The sequence below is a fragment of the Ochotona curzoniae genome, unplaced genomic scaffold (genome assembly GCF_017591425.1).
Source record: "Ochotona curzoniae isolate NIBS_2020 unplaced genomic scaffold, NIBS_Ocur_1.0 contig_3498, whole genome shotgun sequence".
Taxonomy (NCBI): domain Eukaryota; kingdom Metazoa; phylum Chordata; class Mammalia; order Lagomorpha; family Ochotonidae; genus Ochotona; species Ochotona curzoniae.
This window is the reverse complement of record NW_024465885.1, coordinates 22,326,384-22,350,957: the sequence shown is the minus strand read 5'-3', so window position 1 is coordinate 22,350,957 and position 24,574 is coordinate 22,326,384.

The window sequence follows — 24,574 nt, the reverse complement described above, 5'->3', positions numbered from 1 at the left end:
TGAACAAAATTGTTATGTCCGTATTAAAATGCATGACATTTTCTCTAAAGACATTCATTTGTTGTGATGCAGACCTCAATTGATTCAGAAAATAGAAATTGCTTTCCGTTAAGTGTTTGTTAATACTATAAGGAAAAGTACTTGGAAGACATCTTCAGATGAAGAGTAATGATGCTCAAGAATTCAGTTATCATATTTTCCCATTCCATTTTGTGCTCATTTTGAATTGCATGGATGTTATATTTCATAGTTGATTTTAGCACAAAATCCAGATGTTCCTGACACATCTGTTTTCATACCTTCACATAAATGAACTTGAAAATGACGCTGGCAACTCCAGGGACTACATTAGTCACAATAAAAGGTACATATTTTTGTCTTGTCTACATGAGGATCAGCTATGTATAAGTAGATGCTGAGTTACAAGCCATTTTTCATATGTCCTTGAAATGCTGTTATTTACATATTACTGATTTGCTATGCCTGGCCATCTGGTTAACGGATGAAATGCTGCGATTTTTTTTTCTGTCATCTTTGTTTAAAAGGACTTCCTAAATACTGCCGATACCAAATGTCTTATGGCTTTTTATGTTACTAATCTACAAAATATTTTATTTTATTTTTCTTTCCAAGTTGTTGTGGAATACATTTCTAAATTTACATTCATTGGATCTCTTTACTTACTTTTTATTTGCTTACTTTTTATAAGATTTTATTTGTTTTGATTGGAAACACAGATTTGCAGAAATAAGGTGAAACAGAGAAAAAAAAAACTTTCTATCAAGAGGTTTTAGAAATGGCTGCAATACTTCAGCCTAAAGAGGTAATTAAAATTTATTACTGTATTATGTGTGAGATAGAAAGGTACCAGCAATGATGTTTCACTCAAGATCCCAGTGGGTTATGAATTTTAAATAATCTTTATTCTCAGAATACCCTCTCAGTAGAATGTGTTAAGAACATATAGGACACAACTCACCTAGGGAAATGGAACTAGTGAAAATAACTTCTTGAATATCTAAAAGTAAAGGACAACATACAATTGCAAGGGAAGGAACTTATCCCTGTGCTTTCTAATTACATAGTACCTGTAGTGTTCCCAATCTGTTCTCTTGATTCTCTTAAGAAGGTGCTACCGGAATGAAAATTTCCAAGTCAGTTCTAACACAATGAAAAAATTTCTAAAATATGTCTACCCTAACCCAAACTACAGGGAATTCCTCCATCTGTAAATGCTCTAGCTCAAGCAGTCATTACAAACAGATTAGATTCGGAACACACACTTGTCTATAGAAGAAGGTGGAGCATGAGCAATAATTAACAGAATCTCTTATTTGACTATAATAGCAATGTGTTTTTGAAAAAAAAAATTGAAAAGCTTTGTACTCAGGTTAATTTGCTCTATAAATTGGGCAAAGAAACTCTATCAGCTGCCACTTGCTGGAAAACATGGAACACATTCTCTCTGCCCATTGCGCTCCCTTGAAGACAATGGCATATAAGACTGCATTAGAATGTATTCCATTTGAAACATTATACAAAATACACTTTATCACTTCTGACATGATCTTTGATTCAGATACTCAATATCAGATAAAAAATGATCAGATATAAGTGTATATGATGAAGTATAGTAATAACATTTTCTGAGTTCCAGGTCCTTCATTGTAGGTCAGTGGCTAAAATCCTGGCTTTTTATGCTGGGGATCCCTTATCAGTGCTGATTTATGCCCCAGTTGCTCCATTTCCTTTCCAGCTCTCTGCTTGTGGGTTGGGAAAGCAGTGAAGGAAAGGCAAAGGTCTTGGGACCCTACACCCTTGTGGGAGACCTAGAGGAATCTCCTGGACACTGGCTTCAGATCAGCTCAACTGTGGTCATCACGGCTACTTAGGGAGTGAACCAGTGGAAGGAAGCTTTATATTTCTCCTTCATTCTGTGAATCTGACTTCAGTCCCAAAGACTAATACGACCTTGCCATTTTAGAACCGGTGCCATTTTAAATACCTGCTTCCCCTCAGTCTCAGTTTCCCTCCCATGATTTACTTCTGTAAGCTTTGTGCCCTTTAGATTCTCGGCCAATCTGCTGCACCCTGGTAACCCTGTTCTCCACCAATCTGCTCTAATCTCATGACACTGTGCATGATGCTTCTATCCACCAATCATTTGGCTCCTCCCACTAGTACCCATCTACCATTGAATCTGTCAATCCCCACAACCCTGAGATTCCTACCCACCAATCCCTTGAGGCCTTCATCCCTGGTACCTGGTCTTGGCCCTATCCACCAATCTCTTAAAGCAAAGCCCCATGTTCCCAATATCTGCCCATTCTGGCCATAAAAGCCCTCTCCCCATGTGCATGCATTCTCTCTGCCTTCACTCTCTTCCTTATGGCAACCTTCTTCCATCCAGAATAAATATCTCCTGTATGAAAAAATATATATAAATATTTTAAAAATAGAATATTCCAAGCTAAGCATGTTTATCCAGAATCATACTTTTATCTTTTGCACATTCACAGGAAATGAAGTAGGTAAGTGTCTACTCCTTTAAACCAATTAAAGATCTCAAGTATCTTTTCAAAAAGCAGCAAGGTAAGTAAGATCTATATTGTTTTTCCATATTAAGGTTATTTCGATTTTTAGCATACATGCAGCACCCACCTTTTCTCTTGATTCACTGAGGAAGTTAATTCTGGGAGGGACACTCCCAGGGAGTTGTCCCTATTAAATCACTTTTAAAATCTGTCTATTACTCTGGAAAACTAAATCCAAACTGCATGCCAGGTTTTACATTAAACGCTCAATTTGTGGATGTTCTAGCTAAAGCAGCTGTGAACCACCAACTAGCCTTAAAGAAAAGAGTTATGAAACAAGGTACAGAGTGTGAATCAATCAACAGATTTGTTCCACAGACTAATAACAGCATAATGTTTGAAAGGTACCTTGCAAAACCTTACACTCAGGTTAGATGTTTCAATGAACTAGACCAGGAAGTTCAGCAGTTGCCAGTATTTTGAAAACACTGAAACACATTAAAATGGATACAACATACTCTCTGCTTTCTTCTGAGTTTTCCCATTTTGATTGCCAAATGCCAGTTTCTCACAGTTGTCCAACTTCTGAAAGTAATGATGAATTTGCAGTAGTCATAACCAACTACCATAATGAGATAAACTTATGGATCTTGAAACAGATGCACTATGCAAGATAACTATATTATATAGGATTAGCAAGGGCAGTCTTGGGGCAGGCAACATATCAGGTTAAGCATCCTTCTGCAATGCTGGAAGTCCATATAGGTGCTAGTTCTAGTCTCAGCTACTATACATCATATCTAGTTCCCTGCTACTGTGTCTGGAAAAGCAGTGAAAGTCCTCGGTCCCCTGAACTCATATGGGAGATCTTGAAGACACTCCAAGCTCCTGACTTCAGCCTGTTTTGTTCCTGCTTAAGGAAATTTTGATAGTAACCAAGCAGACAAAATACACTTTCTCTTGTTTCATGCTATTTCCACTCCTTCTCTCCCCTCTCATCCTCTCCAAAGCTCGGCCCTTCTCGTCCCTCTTCTCCCCAGGTGGCTTCATGCATCTAGAGAGGCAACACATCCTACCTCATAAAAGAAGCCAACAACTGGGTACATCACTTTACATTTCTCTTTCATTGTGGACAAGAAGCTGTGCTGATGCTCCTTTTCTCATCCTTGCTCCCCATTTTCCCTTCAGGCAATCCTCTGGTTTACTCAGAATATGCAATTCCCTGTGTGGGGCAGCTCACACTTGCATTTACTTCTATTTTCTGTTTGCTCCAAGCTTGGTATCTTTGTCAAGCATTATACTTTTACTTCTTTTATCTCACACTTACATTAAAGCTGTTTTCTATGTATTAAATAAACCCTGCCATTTTAGCAATGGGTTGTTCATTTATTTAATCTTCTGCTGTTATTTTACTGGGATGTTCTTTGCATTTGCCTTTGGTTTGGGTGGGTGCTATTCCTTTTCTCTGTCAAGAGAACATCTTTAGGTATCATTTGTAGGGCAGGTTTGAAAGAAACATATTCTTTTAACTTTTCTTTATTGTGAAAGAATTTTATTTCATTTTCAAAGACAAAGGAAAGTTTTGCTAGGTACATTATCATGGGCTGACAATTTTTTGCTTTTAGAAAGAAGCTGGAATATGTCACTCTATTTATTTCTGTCCTCTAGTGTTTCATGTTAAGAGATTCTCCTGTGAGTTTAATTGATATTCCTTTATATATGAATTGATTTTTTCACGTGCAAATTTAATAATCTTTTCCCTATGTTTAACTAAAGAGAGCTTGATTTTCACATGTTGCGGTGAAGTTTGCTTTTGGTAAAACCTGTTTTGAGTTCAGGGTCCCTCCTGGATGGTGTTTCCCATTTCTTCCTATATCTTATGGAAAGTTGCCCTTATTATTTCATTAAATACATTTGTAAATTCAGTTTCTCTCTCTGCAATTTCTGGGACTGCCACAACTCTTACATAGTGGCTCCTATTTCTTGATTTTTTTTTTTTTTTTTAGCCTGATCTGGATCTGCTTCCAGCTTTTTGTCTGTTTGTTTCCCCTGAAAAAGAAAATATCTTCCAATTCTGAGATTCTTTCTTCTGCCTCCTTCATTCTATTTTGGAGACTCTTCACTGTACTTTTTAGTTTGCTCTATTCTAGTCTTTATTTCTGATATATCAGCTGTCATTTGATTGATTTCCAGTGTGACATATTCCTTAAATTCCTTAACCACCTGCCTTATGTGCTTCTCATTGTTGATAAGAAGTTTTATAGCAAGTATTTTGAACTCTGTGTTCCGCATTTTCTCGATGTCTTCCTCAGTGAAGGGTGAGAATGGCGAGGACTTTTCTCCTTTGCAGGGGAATCTTTCATAATATAAATTGTGCCTTTACCTCTTCTTTTGCTCTTGGCCATTGTCCTTCTGGTTATCAGATTCTTCTCCTTGGGGCAGGTTTCTAGGCTCTGTCACCCACAGGTCTGCAGAATGATTTTACTTATCGCAGTTGGTACACCAAATTGCCACTCATTCATATTAACCCTGAATGCAAATGGCTTAAACTCATTAACCAAACATCATAGATTAGCAGTCTGGATTAAAAATAAAACACAACTATTTATTGCCCACAGGAGACACATTTTACCAACAAAGATCAGCAGAAACTATATCTTATGGTTTTTAATTTTTTTTATTAGTTTCATCTTTTCAAAACATTTTCTTCTGATTCAATTCTTCAATGACTCATAGATCATACAGAAGCATCATTTTCTTCAATAAGCCTTTTGATCTTCTTTTCCATTTCTTCAGAGACACATTAATCATCCAGTAGCATGTTATTTAACTTTGTGATGTTGCTAATTTCTCTTTTTTTCTTTCTTTTGTTAATTTTGTTTTGTAGCGTTTTATTTAAGGGATGCATAGTAACAGAGTAATGGAGACTATCCTATCCAAATGTGAGGATACAATGTAGCATGCATCTCTACTTCCAGACAAAGATGAATTCCCAATTAAACTGTTCACTATATCTTGACAATACGATGCTGGACTCTCTGCCATTGTCCATGCCTGCAATGATGGACATAGGACTGTGCATGAAGAACTAAATTATAGTAATGATATAGGAGAACTCAGTAAGGGGGGGGGGGCGGTTGGGTAGGGGATTAGGAATTTTCAGGGCCTAAGAAACTGTATCATAAAATGATAATAAATAAATAACCCATGCTTTAATTCATATATCTATACAAATGTTTGCACTTCCAATTCTTGTCTTTCTATTAGGCAAGGAAGAGGAGAAAAATGAAAAAATACTCATGCCACAGTATCATGGGCTAGCCCAGGCTGAAGCCAGGAACTGGGACCTCATCGGGGTTCTTCCAAATAGGTAACAGGGACCCAAGCATTTAAGCTAGTTCCTGCTGCCTTCCCTGGCATGTTAGCAATGAGCTGTATTGGAAGTTGGCAGCCAGACTCCATATTAGCACTGCAGACAGAAGCTGAACCTTCTGTACCACAGCATCAAGTCCTTTAGGTAGGTGAACCCCTATAATACAATTTGAAGATAATTGTACTTCCCTGTCTCCTTCAATCCACCCCTTTTATTCTTGTCTCTTTTTTTTGTTTTTAATTTTGTTATAGCATAATTTCTATCTACTTTATAATCACCAGCTTCATGTAGTACAAATATTACTACTCAGTAAGTTGAAATTAGGAAAACCAGTGTTCCTCAGTGGTATAGACCAGGGCTGTAAATATTATTGAAATCACAGGATTTCAGTTTAATGCTTATACATTGATGTGTTTGTATTGTATATCAACTGCAATATATCACATAAAATGTATTTGCTTTTTGGGTATTGGGTTACTTCGCTAAATGTAATGGTCTCAAATTGCATCTATTTGTTGCAAAATACAAGAGTTCATTCTGTGTATAGTATTATTATTTTTTATCAGTAGCATTATTGCAAATACATAGCACGGTTTCTGTATCTAGTCATCATTTGATGGACATCTGGATTGATTACATATCTTTATTATTTTAAATTGAGTTAATTGATATCATTTTATTACTTGCCCCTTCTCTGCTTAATTCTACTTTTTTCATCATTTTTATTACTAAAACCTTACAAATATAATTCTATCTATATGTATATATATTTTAAAAGATTTATTTGTTTTTACTGCAAAGTCAAATATACAGAGAGAAGGAGAGACAGAGAGGAAAATCTTCCATCTGCAGATTCACTCTCAAAATGACTAAAACAGCTGGAGCTGTGTCAATCCAAAGGAGGTCTCTCACATGGGTGCAGGGTCCCAAGGCTTTGGGCAGTCCTTGACTGCTTTCCCAGGCCACAAGCAGGGAACTGGATGGGAAGTGGAGCTGTTGGGATTAGACCTGGTGCCCATATGGGATCCTGATGCATTCAAGGTGTGGAATTTAACCACTACGTTGCCAAGCACGGCCCCATATGTATATTCTTACTGTTATGTACGGCTCCAAATTCTCTGCTTAGAACTTAGCACCATCCTCCCCCCTTTTTTTAATACCATACATTTGTTGTCATCTACACAAAGTAATTTCCAATTGACAAATAGCATGACATTATTTTGTATAGTAGATATATGTACAGCATTTAGCATTTTATTTTTGTTAATTCAGTTATTTTAAAGGAAGAAAATGTGATCTGTATTTATGTATTCAATCTACTGTGAACTCATATTCCAAGTTGTAGTTTACTGAGAAGCTCAACATTTGTTTTACACTCTAATTCAGGGAATACTTCCTTGCCTTTAATACTTTTAGACTCATTTTGATGGAAAGTTTTTTGTGTTCCATCAGGTTTTTAGGATTCTAATATCTCAGTCTTTTCTTAATTTTACTTCACTTATTTTTTTAAGCATTCTTTATCACTTACACACCATGGCCCTCCTTGTCTTCTTCTCCAATTCTCTGGCAACTCCCAACTCATCTGTGATCTGGCTGTGGACATAACAGTGTTTTGAATTGGAGTTCCAGGCTAAACAGCAATAGGAAAAGATTTATGCGAAACATTGTGGTAGAGAACTATGTGGCAGCTTCTTTCCAGAAACTTAAATTTCTTTCTTCATTTTTTGAGTCAGTAGCTGGGTGTTACAATAGCCCTACTTCTTGTTACAGGAAAGAAGGAGCTATCAAATCCACGATATGACTCTTTAAGATGAAATTGTTAATCTAGATTAACCAAGCTTTTATAATATAGACTTTGAATCCTAGCTCAAAAGAAACTGAAATATAAAGTCCAGCACATGCTCTGGATCCAAATTTCTCTGTTAACTTTAATATTACTATGCTTATAGGATATAAGATCATTGTGTTTTATTATGAATTTTGTTTGGGAATTTTTTTATCACCCATATTGATGTTTGATTCCTAAAACACACGGATACTTTCTCTTTTATGAATTTAGAGAAAAATACGTGCTGATGGATTCAAAAAGTATTATTTTTATAACAAATCATTTTGTGTTATTTTCACAGGATTATTCTTCAGCCAAATTTACTAGACTTTTTTACTGTAGTCATTAGCATACCATTTTACTAACTTTCAAGTTTTTACAACAAAAGATAGATTTAGTTACGATTTGGATGAGTAGTTTGGCATTAACATAATGATAGAAATATCTGTATTCTCACATTTTAGTATATTTTAGAGAATTTTTAGGAATGATTCTTTTAAATTTTTTTTTATAACTTTTAACATTATGGAGTGCGAATTTGACATACTTATAAGTAGGTATATGATAAAGTTTAGAAAGTATTCTCAAAATAAAATATGCATTTTAAAATTGTTTCATTATAGAACTAATTGATCAGAACTTCATACAAAATAGCTTCTAAGTTCTCTTTGGTTATCTACAAAACTATATGCTTTTATCTAATGACTGTGAAAATGAACAACTCACAGATTTCACCATGCTTTTAACATAAAATAGAATCTTAATTTAAAATGTAAAGTATAGCAATTTGTAGTGAGCTTGCATTCTTTGGCTCAGTAACTCAAGAGCAAGAAGATATTCCTACGCTATAAAATCAAATCAGTTTATTAAATTTGACCAGAATATTGATAAAACATACTGTGATTACATAAATGTCCTCATTACATATGTGATGCTTATTATGTCAACTTAGTATCATTCATTTGTTTTCTTTTGTCTTATCTTTGTTTTCTAAATTGAGTATGTGACAAATTATAATGCACTCCAGGTTGAGAAAAATAATTTGAATATTCATGTTCACCCTAAATTTATGAATAGTACTAATATCTACTTCTAATTTTATCTAAGAAATGAGCAAATACATTTAGTATCACTTAGCTTTCCGCTTTAGATGTTACATATTTCTTTCCTTGCTTATTTAAAGTGAGCAAATTTCTTATATTTCATGATACAGATTTAGGAGGATAACAATATTTATATCCTCCCCCTTGTTCCCACATCCCACACCAATGTTCCTCCTTCATTCATTGTACAATGCCATATTTTCATCATCACACTTTTAAATCAGTCTTCTTCCTCTAGTAGGTAAAGATATAAATACACAGTAAATAGAAAAAAAAATAGTTTTTCTCAGAAGTGTAATCAAACTTTGCAAACAAAAATCAAAACTTTGGATGTCAGTGTCACTTATATAATTTGCACTGTGTGTGTGTGTTCTGTATGCTAGTTATCACAGTCCTGTTTTATACTGTAGGAATACCATATTTTCTTTATCTAACCATCAGCTGATAAGCATAGGGATTTATTCCAAACTTGTTAGCTATTCTGGGTTGAGCTGTTTTTAAGCATGAGAATACAGACAACACTCTGATATGCTGATTTCACTTATTTGGGACAAATTCCTTGGTGTAGAATTGTTGATAAACACAGTTTTTCTCAAAACTCTGAGAAAACTTCACACTGTCTCCCACGATGTTTGCATTAGTTTACACTCCCATTGTGAATTACAGTAGCCTTTCTAATACACTCTTACTAGCATTTGTTGCTGCATTTATTATTTTCTATTATTATTATTGAATGATAGTCATTCTAACTAAGATGAGGTGCAAACATCATTGTGTGTGTGTGTGTGTGTTTTAAGATTTATTTATTTTTATAGCAAAGTCATATACACAGAGAAGGGGAGAGACAGAGAGGAAGATCTTCCATCCAATGATCCATGCCCCAAGGGACTGCAATGGCTGGAGCTGCGCCTATCTGATGCCAAGAGCCAGGAGTTTCTTCAAAGTCTCCCACATGTGCAGGGTCCCAAGGCTTTGGGCCATCTTCGATTGCATTCCCAGGCCTAAGAGGGAGCCAGAAGGGAAACATGGATGCCAGGATTAGAAGCAGTGCATAAATGGGATCCTGGCACATTCAAGGTGAAGACTTTAGCTGCTAGGCCACCATGGTGGACCCCTCATTGTGGTTTTATTTGTATTTCCTTAATGGCTAGTGATCCTGAGCATTTTTTCATAAGCCTATTTACCATTTGTATTTCACTCTTTAAAAAAAAATGCTTATTTATGTGTTTTGCACATTTCCTGGCTGGATTGTTTTTGTTTTTGTTTTTGTTGTTGTTGTTTGGTGTCTTGAGCTTTTTATGCATCTAAAATTTGATACCTTATCAGTTGCTTTGTTTGCAAATATTTTATTCACTTTGTTGAGTGTATGCAATGTAGAAGCTTTACAGCTTGCTGTAATTCCATTTGTTGCAATTTCTTACGCTTCTTTGGATCTTTCTAAAATATCTATCTACACCTAAGTCTTGGAGAGTGCCCCTGCATTTCCTCAATAAATTTGATTGTGTAGATCATAGATTTAGATTTTGATTAAATCAAAGTTGCTTTGTTTATGACATGTAAGTTAGTGTTCTATGTAATTTAAGCCAACATGGAGCTTTGAAGTGAGGGCAATGCAACAAAATAACATATTGTTGAGGAAAATGTATCTTAAAGATACACCAGTACACAAAATTATAAATTAATGTGAAGAGGATGGCCTAAGATTTTGAGGTACTTGTTTCAAATAACATTTATGAGTCGGCAGAAAGCAACATCTTTACAAATTAAAGTAAAATAGTGCAAGATACAGCTGTTACTGGAATTCACATAATAGTGGTAGTTTGGGATAAAATTTCTAAACAACTCATTCCATTTTAAAGAAATAATGAAACATATTGTTGCCATGCTTTGTAATTAAGAGAATTACAATCTAATTCAAATGAGTTCAGTGAACCCTTCTTTAGAAAAAGAATAGAATTTCATGAAGGTGATTTCAGCATGTGGCATGCTGTGTATGGTTGTGGCCCAAGTCACAGTCCACTGAGACTAGCAGCCCCTGCTATCAGTAGCTGTCAAGGAGTAGACATTTCCCTCTGTATTATCAACAAGCTCCAGGTACCTGTGCTGGTCAGATGGCAGTGAAAAGCTGACAGTGAGCTGCTGCTCAGAGAGACCAGCACAAGCCTCTCGCTCTTTATTTAAAGGGCCCAAGAGCTGCAGGAAGATAGTGTTTCTGCCTCTTCTAAATGGCATGTATGAAGAGATATCTGATTTAGCAGCTCTGACAGCCTACAGGAAACTTGATTCAGACAGAGGCAGAATATGAAACAGCAGGAATTTTCATCCTTTAGTTTAAGAATTTTAATTAGGACTAAAAATTCTGAAAGCTTTTGATATATATATATATATATATATTTTACTGTATTGAATGTGTGTTTTAATTTACTAAAACGCTATGTGTATTTACAGAATCTAAATAGGTTATCCTTGATCTTATAACAACTATTTAGTTTGTGCTGGGAATTATTCTAATTAGAGGAATTATAGTAGTGACCAAAACACAGAAATTGAAAGTCTGGACTCTGACATCCTGCTCTTTGACAAAAATTTGCTTTTCTCCACTTAGAGGTGAGAACTCTAATAATTGTTCTAAACATTATGATATTGTTGTATCATATTCAAAATGTCAGCAGTGTATAGGCTAGTGGGTTAGTCCTTTCCTTGCATGACCTAGATCCTATATGGGTACCAGCTCATGTCCTGGATACTCCACTTCCCATCCAGCTCCATGAAGTAGAGGATGACCCAAGACCTTGGAATCCTGTATCTGTTTGGGAGACCCAGAAGAAGTTCTGAGCTCCTGGCTTTGGGTTAGCTCAGCTCTGGCCATTGCAACCACATCAAAAGCAAGCCAGTGAATAGAACATCTTTCTTTCTCTGTATCTCCTTCTCTCTGTATATCTTAGGTGTTTCCTGACCAGCATGTCCCCCCAAAAAAGTGGGAGGGGTGTTGACTGCATATCGGTACATTAAGGGATCAGAATCTGATGGCTGCTGTGAGGTGGGGTCTCTGAGATAGAATCATCCCGCAATGATCCCAGCACAGAGTTGAAGGGTGGAGTGTTACAGAATGGTCCTTGGAGGATCCTGACACAGGGTAAAGGTCAGGGTCTCTCATACAGAATGGTACTGGGAAAAGACTGATATAGAGATGCAGATAAGATGAGCAGAGCAAATTCTGAGAGCTCCATAAAGGCAAAGTTGGCTAACTAAGGAGAAATCAGCCAGGGAAGACCATTAATTAGGGTTGATCAGGTGCCCACTTACCAGAGTGAATGTGGAGACCACATTTCAGGGCGAGATTGAAGCCCACTCACCAGATCTAGGCATACCTGAAGTCTTCAAGTCCCTCTTCAGACACCAGTTCCCTGTGGTTTACTGACCAGCACGTTCCCCAAAACACTGAGAGTGACATGATGGTGTTTAGCAGCATCAGCCCACAAAGACCCCCTGGTTGAGCATATCTGCTTATTGTAAAGTGAGCACAAACACGTATAGACTAAGAAAGGGGAAGGCAGGGGGGGGTGCCTCCCAAAAGTCTACCCACTCAGCAATGACATTGTAATTGGCTAGAAACCATGGCTGTCTCTCTAAACCCTCCAATCAAGTCACAGGCCCAAAACAACACACATGGCTGGCATGTATGCCTCCAGTCACATTCAACCTGCAGACCGGCTGGTTTATCTCGGGTCATGTTCATCACGGACGGCCGACAGGTACACTATGGATTGCACTTGACGTCTCAGAGCTGCTTATCAAGGAAATCTCAGCACAGCTCAACCAAGGACAGAGAAGAGAAACTGGGGTGCAGCCTATATAGGCAACGGTCAGGCCAGTTTGAAATCTGAGTGAGCCAAGTCCATTGTCAGGGGGTCTCCCAGGGACACGGCATGATGCTGATCTTTGGTCTCCCATGTAGGCTAAGCAAGCAGAGACCCAGGGGCATTCTCTCACATGTACATCTGCTTTTCTGATAAAAAAAAAATTCTGATTTCATCATTAATATTATATGTTGCTGTTCTATGTGTTAGATGGAAATAATAAGCACTAATTTTAATACAACTGATTGTTTGGAACCAAATATCTGAATTGCTAATGTGCTTGTTAACATATTGAAGGATTAATTAATATAATATTTAACTAATGCCTATCATGAAGATTCACTCATTTCTCATATGGTTTATGTGTATATAGGAGTAAAGAGCAGAAATTATTCCTCTTTTTAAGTATTTTACATTGTAAAAAGAAATATTCAAAAAATAATGGTAAATTTTCTATTATACATTTACTATGTGAAATGCAATCTCACAATGAAACTGCCAAAAAAGATTCAATGTAATCAGATTACATTCAAAGTAAATGTCCAAGTGCTGGTTTTCAGCTTGGAACACGCATTCTAAAGCAAATTACGTCTTCTCTCATAGTTCTTCACATCGGTGTTCCGTGGCTGACTTCCCAGGGAATCCACCTGTAAAATCAACTCTCCTTCAAGGAAAAGTAAGCTATATTCATTTAAACATGTACTTTTTAAATTATTTGCTGTGCATAAATATTATCAGTCATTATAGGAAGCTTGGCTATTAACTATTGTTTAAAAATAATTAACTTAATGCTAATATGCATAAACTCCCACATTTGATCTTTTCCTCATTTGCTTGTATATTTATGCTCTTTTTCAGGCTCAAGAATGCAGTTCTGAAAAGAATGCTTCTCATTTGTTGTTGCCCATAATGCACAGAAGACACAATATCCCAAACCAAAACAAGTGAGGGACACAGTGGTCAGCTTCTCAAAAAAAGGGGTTGATGTTTTAGAGATATATTTAAAAGAAAACTGTTAGCCAAGATACAATATTTATGGGTACTTGAGTGATAAACAATCTAACGTTTTGCAAACTGCGTAGGATTTTTGGAATAATTAATGGTGCTGAATGCCTAGGATAGAGTGAAAAAAATGTTTCAATGAAATGATCATACACCGCATTAGCTGTTCCTGACTTCCTATTTGGGAATGGTTGGAATTTACTTTAAGTGCACCTTACATTTGTGAGATGCCTATGTGATTTAAGAGCATGTTGATGCTATGGCATCATACACATCCTTGTAGATGATGCAATAAATTAATTCAACAACAAGCTAAGTGAAGATCAGAAGATAAATAAAACTAATTTGCATACAAAAGTACACACTTAAAAATAATGCAAGCATACTCAAGAAAAAGTTGATTCCATATAGTTTGTATCCTTCATTTATGCCGTCAGAAGACGTAGCACAGGCATCTGGAGTACAGCTTAACCTAGCATTTACGGAAGTAGGATTTGAAACAGAGCCTGACTGCTACTCATTTCCCTGCCCTTTCTGGAAAACTAAAACGTGTCCCTGTATCAGGTAGATGTCTGATGGGAATTGACTCGTCAGTTGTGGTAAATTTATTACATGACTTTGCAATGGATTAAAGTTCATGACAGGGACATGTTGAACTACAAGGTTGATTATTTTTCTCATGTGTCTCTTAGAAACAACAAAGCCACAGGAGCCTTGAATTCCTGGTGTATATACGGGGCGTACGGAGTTATCTTTGAGTGGTACAAGCAGGCTTTGGAAATAACCTTAGCTCCTCCTCTCATTGCCTAATTTAGTGCAATAAACTCACTCATTCAGTGTAGTTTTTTTTTTTCTTTTAGTTATCTATTTGTTAATGTGTTAGAAAGGCAATTACAGAGCAATTGAAAGACACACATAGAAATCAGAGTTGCCGGCTGATTCAACCTCCAAATGTTTATAGCAGCCAAGGCTGAATTAGGCCAAAGCCAGGAGTAGATCATACTGGGGAACCAATAAGCACATAGATCTCCTGTGTGGGTGGTGGGCGGTTGGCCCCTAAGCACTTGGGCATCATCTGCTTATGCTCCAGGTAAATTATCAGGAAGACAAGTCTCAAACGCAACAGCTGACATTTGATCTGGCCCACTTCTCAGTATCAGAGTCCAGATTTTCAGGTGGAAGTCTCCCTGCACTGCTAACAATGCCCATCCCTTGTGACTGTTGCTGAAGAATTATAATATTGTGATAATGTGGGGGAAAGAGTAGGGATGGAATGGAGAGGGAGGAAGGGGTGTTGGAGGGGAAATCCTTATATCTACAAAAGAGTATCATGGCAAATGAAATAAGCAGAACAAACAAACAAGAAAAAAAAAACACCGTGTGGATTAAAAACTGTGCTGGAATTTTAGGCTAGTTTAATCTCTTGCTTGGCAAACATTTTCAGAGGACTTCCTGGGTCTTCTTTGTGGAATTTTTAAATTTTTTTATTTAGTATGACGTTTCAATATTGCTATGTTTATTATAAGGAAAGCATTTATTTCCCTTTTTAGTATTTTCTTAAATTATGCTCTTACTATTATTATTCTCATTTGAAAGTCAGAGTTTAAGAAAGAAAAAAGGAGAAAAGAGAGACAGAGAGGAGAGAGAGATCCTTGTGATTCACTACCCAAATGCTGCAACTGTCCACCTGCACTGATCACTAGCCATTGTCCTTGAGCCCCTTTCAGATCTCCCATATGAATGCATGGGTCCCAGGGCTTGATTCTTCCTCCACTGCTTTTCTCAGCCATGCCCAGGGAACTGGATCAGAAGTAGAGCTGACAGGAAATGGCCCTATGCCTTTGATAACTGCAAACTCATTTTCTTTACCCATTTCTTCACAAGAGTAAGAGGCTTTGTTTTTTTCAAAGTTTCTTAAGCTCTCTGTAAATGCAGTATGTTAGTCCCTTATCTGTTGCATACACAGAGATTTTCTCCCATTCTATTGGTTGTTTCTTTATTTTGTTGAACATCTACTTTGATACACAGACACTTCTTAGTTTCATATAGTCCCATTTTTTTTTTGCCTTTCTTTTTGTCCTTGACTGCCTGTACTTTTGATGACTTATCTCAGAAGTCTACTCTTATGTAATTATAACTTAACACCCTGCTACTCAGCACTTCCCATCCACTACCTAACCTTCATTTTTATCAGTCTGTGGCACCACCATTGTTTTCTTAACTCCTGTTATAACCTTTTATTTATTTGTTTATTTATTTTAAGATCCCATAAGAAAATCAAGTCATGTTAAGTTGCTTTCTGTGTTTGGCTTATTTTACCTAGCATAATGCCCCTGGTACATCCATGTTGTTGCAAAGGATAGAATTTTATTATGTTCATGCTCTCTCTTTCCTTTATGCATCAGTTGATGGACACTTGAACTCCTCCCATTCCTCCCCTATCATTAGCAGTGCTGTTTTTTTGATAGACAGATTTCAATTCCCTTGGATGTATACTGATTAGTAGGTTTGTTATGTCATACTGAAATTTTAGGTCTTTGGTAAAATTATACTGTATATTACTGCAATGAGATGATGTCATATATGGACTGATTTTCATCTCCCTGATCACTTTCATGTGCAGGAGAGCAATTTATACGATTTCCTTTGAGAAATATTTGTTCAAAGTTACACTCTGTTATAATTGGATTATTGATCTTTTGGCTCTTGATTTATGCAGCTAATATATTTATGTTATTAACTAATCTCTTTTCAGGCACATAACTTGCATATGATTTCTCTCATTCTTTAGTTTTCTCCTTGTTTTGTTGTTTCCTATTCTATAAGGAAGTTCCCTAATCTTATGAAATACGATTTGTCTGTTTTTGTTTCCTGCTTTTTTTCAACACCTTATCCAAATAATCCATGTCCAAGCCACTCTCTTGAGGCATTTCCTAGTCGCAGTTCTTCAAAATACCATTTATTTGATGTGCATCCTCAAAATTTTGGTCAAATATAAGTTCATTGTGTATCATGCAACTGAACAGGAATGAATTCACTTTTAAATTATAGATTTTCAGTTGGTCTATAGGACCAATTTCATTACTTTTGCTGCTAATATCATTATATCCGATTACTATATATTTTTACATGATATATCTTAAAGGCAAATATTTCAGTTACTCCTATTTTTTTCTTTTTTGCCTAACATTATTTGTCTATTAGGTATTTGTGATTCTACCTAAATTGTGTGGTAGAGACTTTTCCGGTTACACAAAAAATGCTATTTATATTTTGGTATGCATTATGCTGAGTTAGTTAATAGCTTTCGAATTTATGGAGAATGTTGTTAATTTATTATTGCTATAAGAAATTATAACTTTGAACAAGTAAACATAGGAAGACTTCAAGTCCACAGGAGTATAACTATGGGTTACAAATTAGAGAAAATAGATCATATGTAGAGATTGGCTTGTTTTACTTAGCTTAATATTTTCTAGATGCATTCCTTATTTGTTTAAAAAAAAGCAGAATTTAATTTTCATTTATGGCTGAGTAGTATTCCAGACGGTATTCATAACACATATTCTTTATCAAGTGGTCAGTTGGTGGTGATTTGGCTAAATTCTCTAACTTGTAAAGTGAGGCCTGTGTTTCTGGTATTTCCTTCGCTGGTTCATTATAGTAAACATGTTGGTTTTCTTAAACTGAAGATCCTTTAATCCTGAGATAAATTTCACTTGACCATGACGAATAGCATTTTCTTTATTGATTACGTTGCATTATGTGACACAGTTTTATAGGCACTGGGATTCCCCACACCCCTCCCCAAACCCTTCCGATGAACAGCATTTTTAATGTGCTAGTATGTTGAAAATGCTGGCATTTCCATTCATCATGAGTATTGTACTACAGCTTTTTTTCCCCCCCCGATTGAATTCCTATAGATTTTGGTATTTTGAAATTTGCTTTATTCTAATTTTTAAAATAGTAATTTTGATCTTTAATTACTAGTTAACAGGTCCTATATAGTTTGTAGATATACTTCTGAGAACATGAAAATATATCCCAATTTCCCTCACTCTGTTCCCTTCTCTGCTCTCTCATTCTTTACTTCCATCATGGCCTCAAGGAATTAGGATGATTCTGGCAACACTTATGCAACATACATACATATAAGTGGTTATTGAAGATTACAGCCTGTTTTTTCTTATACATTAACAACTTGCACCTAACATCTTTTTTTTCTGAGATTAGATTTTTCTAAGAGTTTTTGTTCTGTTCTGTTTTGCAAATTCAGATATACAGAAAGGAGGAGAGAAAGAGAGGAAGATTTTCTGTCCAATGATTCACTCCCCAAGAGACTGCAATGGCCAGTGCTGTGCTGATCCGAAGCCAGGAACCAGGAGCTCCCTCCAGGTCTCCCACGTGGATGCCCAGCCCTAAGGCTCTGGGGTGTCCTAGACTGCTTTCTCAGGTCACAAGCTGGGAGCTGGATGGGAAGTGGAGCTGCCAGGATTAGAACCGGTGCTACCACACCAGGCTCGGATCTTTTTAATATAAAGGTTTTATAGCATCTAATTGAGTGTCAGGCATTTTCTAACATAATAAAGGAACTTATATGCAAGATAAACTCTTAAAATCTGTTAGCATATTCAAAGGCATCACCCCCAGATAATGTGTGCTTGATTATTGTCAGAGCCTGAAACAGCAATTTGATAAGGCAAACTGTTACGTGTATTAACTTCCCCATGTGCTTTCACTTCATATCATCATTGAAACCTATGTGATTATAATTCAGTCTCAGCAAAGTAAAACAAAACTCACCCCTAAAGTCCAACATTTATTAGGTTACAGATAACTGTAATTGTGAAACTCTTAATTTCACAAAAACTATAAATTTTTGAATCAGGGACTGTGAAGACTTCTAATTTCAATTCTTCATTCGAGCTTTATATTCCTGTTAGTCTCATTAGTGGGGAGCAATTAAATTCCGTTATGTCATAAATTTGGCATCACACTTTATTATTACATCTATAGAATCTTCATTATTTTAGTCAATATAGAACTAACAGTGCAAAATATTTTTCTATGATGTTCCATAGGATTTACCTATATCAGGACAGACATACAAACATCTTCCTAAATTTGTACAAGTTTGCATGTTTGTATCATTATTTTGTCTAGAGAAAAACATCTGAAATTGTCTTTTTACATAAAACATCTTTGCAGTTATCATAAACTAATTTATACTGGTAAGATTGATAAATCCATGTATATTTTAACTACATGTAATAAAACATATTGAATATTGTTGTTGTGTCCTACTAAATATGTGATTTTTCTTAGAAGGAACTTGGTGTACCTTGCTGTGCACTGACATACAGTTTTATAAATTGTAAAAAAAAAAATTGATATGCAAACTTAAATCAAACAGTACATGTTTACTGAAACATCTCTTTCATTGCCAGTCCTGATATGAATAGTTTTATTGTTTCTTTCTATACTATATTTAGTATTCAATTATAAGCTTTACACAAGTAAGAATATATATGCGCTAACTATACTATCAATTACTCTATAACATGCTGCATTAATATATTTTTAAAAGCATTTTCACATAAGCTTTTTTGAACAATTCATGACTTACAAAATCTCAATTTATTAACACCCACCCATAAATCATAGCTATAACCTCTTTTAATTTAATGATAATAACATGGATACTATTTATTACAAAAAGTAAGCCACAAACTAGAAACAGAACAAATATGCCAAGCAAATCCATTCACAAAGAAGATAATCAATAAACATAGTATAAGTGCTAAGACATATAAAACAATCAAAAAATCTAGGAAAAGCAGAATTGAAAAAACTTTGGGCCATCTCGGCTAACGCCCTCGCCTTGAACGCACCAGGATCATCTATGGGTGCTGATTCTAAACCCAGCAGCCCAGCTTCCCACCCAGCTCCCTGTTTGTGGACTGCAAAAGCAGTGGAGGACAGTCCCAAGGCCTAGGGCCCTGCATCCACATGGAAGATCTGGAAGAGGCTACAGGCCCCTGGCTTTCAATAGGCACAGCTCTGGTCACTGCGGCCACTTGGGGAGTGAATCAACAGACGGAAGATCTTCCTCTCTGCCGCTCCTCCTCTCTTTATACCTGCCTTTCCTTTAAAAATAAATCAATCTTTACAAAAGAAAAAACAGAGTTGAAAAGATTTCTCAGAAAGTAACCTAATTATTTAAACAAATATACTTCCTTTGGTTACTGAAATGCAGAATTTCAGGTTAGAGCTGATAGCTATTAAATCAGATTAGTTAAGTATCCATCACCAGAATATGTTGGCATTAAAGTTAAAACACCATTGATGTTGACACACTGCACATTAAATCATCTGAATAGATAGATCTGGAGAGCTGCTAGTTTGGGCAGAGCAGAAGTGACTGCAGAACCCTGCCAAAGTCAAGCTGATACTCCCATCCAAGAACATTTGGAATTACTCTAACCTTGTGCATGCATAGAAGGTTAACACCCACCATAATGAGTATACCTTGTCACAGGTCACAAGCATGAACAAACTGAGGAGCTGCAGCCTTCTCCCATCCCCTGCAACTAAGATGTTTAACATTCCGTTAAAAGACCGATCACCGCTGGTTACAGAGTCTTTTTTTACAATGCCTTTTAAATATTTCTTTAATTTACTTTCCATTTGCTGTAATAAAAATAGCAGGGTTTTTCATGAAAAGATACTTATTTTGCACATGGCTGTAGAGATTCAAGCTCTTCAGCTCAGGTCTGGAGAGGACTTGTGTGAGGGCTTCCTGGAGAATGTCATTCTGAACTGAGTCCTGTGAAAAAGAGTGATTGCATGGTTAGACAGGAAGTTAAACTATCAGGAGGGTAAACATAGAACACATGCCCATGGGAAATACCTAAATCCTTAAAAGAAGAGTTATCTGACCCTGCCACCCAAACCCCACCTCCCATTGACTGGCCTGCAATCCTCATATCATCTAACTGAGGATCAAACTTCCAACACAGGAACCCTTGTTAGACACATTCAAACCATAACTGAAGCCGAAAAGACATTATTCTGTGAGAAGTCTTTTTCATGGAAGCAGATTAGTTACCTAAGAAGGTGAGATAAAAATTAGGGTGGTATGTTTCAATATGGTGTACCTTGGGATCTGGCCAACACAGAATACAAAATTGTTAATTCCGTCAAGGTTTGAGTTCTAATCTAGAAATGTGCATATGATATGAAAATTCTGACCCTAATAGTTTTATGTCATTAATCTTAATGTAAGGTACTCATGGGGATGCAATTTCGCTAGTACAATAAATTTAAAACGAACAAAAATCATATGCACAACATCTGGGTGCTAATCAAAAAGCTTTATTTTGCTTTCTACTGGTATCTTCAAGGAAAATACAAGGTCAGTAGGTATGTAGGAAACATGAATATACATAGAGTACATTTAGGATCTAGAGGAACTATATAATAGAGACTATCATAGGTGACAAAATAATGCAGTAATCCATCTGTACCTCCAAATCAAAGATGGATTGCCAATGAAACTGTTAATAATATTGTGAAAATAGGATGCTGCACTCTGCCATTCTCTATACCTACAATGTCAGGCAACAGTTAAGTCACAGAATTGTTTTCTGAATATGATATTGCAATGAAAGGGAAAATCAGTAGGCAGACGGGGAGAAGTGGGAATCCCAGAGTCTCTGGTATTAGCTCACAAAATAATTTAATTAATTAGGAAAATTATTTCATAAGGAGTGTGTTAATCATTATGTGGCTAAAAAGTGTCACCACTTTCCTGATGTTTCAAATAAGTTGCATGTAATGCAAAATTCTAAAATAGGTCCTAGAAGGTCTGAAAACATCTTTTCTCTTTTTACTCAAGTCAAAGAAATCTATTGTTCAAAGATTTATTTGTTTGTTTTAATTGGAAAGGTAGGTCACATTTATTTAAGAAGGAGAGAGAGAAAATTTTTTCATGCACTGATTCTCTCCCCAAGTGACCACAACAGCCAGGGATAACCCAATTTGAAACCAGGAGTCATATTCCAGCAGCATCCTCCAGATTTTTCATCTGGATGCAACATTCCAAGGCTTTGAACCATCCTCTACTGCTTTCCCATGCCACAAGCAGGGAGCTGGCAGGGAAGGAAAGCAGAAGGGACACAAACTTCTGCCCCTGTAGGATCTCAGTGCGTGTAAGGTGAGAACTTAGCCTTTAAGCCATCTTGACAGGTCCCGGTAATCCGGACTTTAAAGATGACTGAAATATGAATCAAGACAGTGGCCTCCTGTTGAATGCAATTCTACTTTGGTTCTTTGTTTCACTCTCTTTTCAATAGGCTTATTCATTTATTTGCTTCAACACACCCTGTCTAAAATAATGAATGATTCATAGTGTGACTCTCTGAAAGCTTGCAAAACTAGGAGAGTGGAATTGCAGCAATTTTAAATGCATTGAAAACACCAGGTATCCACCTATCTTACATACTGAGCATTAGTTCTTTAGGGTGATTTTTCCTCAGTTTCTTGTGTTTTTTTTTTTTTTTTCTGTCTAAATCATACTGCATTTTTTTCTCAAATCTCAATTCATTACTATAGTTTTTCTTGTGTTTTTCCTACTTTCTTTTCTCAATTTTTCATATATGATTCATTTTCCTTTATGGTCTTCAAAACTCAAGGAGTACATAGTCTATATTTTATTAAATTATTTTTTTTTATTATTCAGATAGACAAGATATAGGGCAAGTATAAAAATAGAAGGCTGACCAATAATCTGCAACAATTTTCTGAATAAACAAACTTTCTACAACAGCCACATGTCCAGGAAGCCAGCTTGCTGTAAATTAGATTTGTGGGAAGTCATACTATCATATTTTAGAGTGATCCAAAAAACCAAACAATAACATCTGCAGCAATTTGCCCAAATTGATGAGGGGTTGATGAGTAGCTGCCAGTGACAGATTCCTTAATGTCTATTCCTACTTTCAGTTTAGTATCAGCCAGGTAAAGCCTAACGTTGATTCAAAATTAACCACATAAACATTCCCTGTTTTTCTATTGCATGGCATCCCCATTCTTCTACTTCATTGCAGTGCAACAAATCCAAGTAGGAATATCGCAGTTTCTTAATGACCCTTTTGCTCATTTCATAGGTCTTAATTAATTATAGTATTCTCCAAAATCATTGTTACTTTCTACATTTGATAGTTATTTCTTTTTTGTGTACAACCTGGCTAAATCAGTGTCCAAATATCTAGTTTGTTAAGCATTTCTGCATGTGTCCTAATAAGAGCATTCTTTGGATGAGATCCACATGAAATCAATGGACTCTGAATATAGCAGATTGTTCTCCATAACACGAGTGGGCGTCATCTGATCAGTAAAGACTTTAATAAGAACAAAGTTTGAACTCCCCCTGAGCAAGAGAGAAGCATGTCATTGTTCGGACTTGGAATTGCAACACATCCTCTTCCTTGGTCTTCAGTCTGCCAGCTACCCTGTAGCTTTTGGACTTTTCAGCTTCTATAAGTGTGTAAAAACCCTTCACAGGAAAGCAATATGTAGTAACCTGTGTTTTTATTTTTCCTTTTGTTACTCCTGCTAAAAGATACATTTGGAAAGAGTATTTCTGAGATAAAAGTGTGGCAACTTCTGAATCAAAATGCCTTGAAAAGCTGAAAAAAAAAGGATGTGTTTTAATTCTTAAGATCATTGGCACAATAAAATATGTGTTATTTTGTTATGCTTTCGTTAATTTTTACTAACTTTGATACCTTGGATAGAGTTTTTACCCACAGTTATGAGATGGGTGGTAAAATATGTTTCAAAATGGGTTTCAAATACAATTGTACCGCAGGAGCGTGACTGACTTTAAAAATGATCATTGGAATTAGCATTCTTTTCTTGTTAGAAGCAAACCCCAGTCTGTCTCGGTCTGCTTTCTGAGCAAAGGTCTCTCAAGCTGATTGTTCCTTGGACTGTTCTCTCAGGAATTCTAAGCGTTTCATTCACCTTGCTCAAAAATGTTAGTATTACTCTTTCAGTTTCCATCACTTTCCTAAAGAGACACTTTTATGAAAATCTGTTTTCACTCATTTTTTTTTTTTCTCAACTAAATTACAAGTATCACATTGGCCATAGGACCAGTTTGAGATAGGTTCTCAAGACTTGAATTGTGGGAGCAAATTTTTAATCACTTGTCAAGACTTTCAAACAATTCCTTACCCAGATTTTCTGGAAATATTTCTAAATTAGCAGTTACAATGCCTTGCTTCTTTAAACACGGTACTCACATATTCTGCATTTCTTGCAGAATTTTGATGGCATTTTGAGTGTTCTTATGAGAACAGTTGAAGAGATTCTGTCAAGAAATAATTAAAAATTTTAAACTACTTAGCTGTGCTTTGATATAACCGATTAGGCTTCATTTCTTCCTCAATCCGATGTCAGATAAGTGTGCGTTATTGTCTGTAAGATCCTCTTCTAACATCAACACATCCGAAGGTCTCACATTTTCTTGATAATGGAGTTACTGTGATGGTTTTAAGAACCTTACATTCATGCATATTGTAATTGTATTTATTATTAGTGAGACCGGCATAAGGTGGTTACGATCAGGAGCAATTCTTGTATTTACTGCCTTCTCTTTAGAGGTAGACATGGGATTAGCAACATTTTGTGTCATAAATGCTTATTAATATGAGCCTAAATCTTAAAACTAAGAGATAATTGCGATTTTAGAACAAGTACATTTCTTCTGAACAAATATACTGGAATTTCATCTTCACTTATTTTCTGTTTTTCAGAAGAAACTGTGTGGGTTATTTGGAGAAGGGGAACATAAACATTTCTTTTCA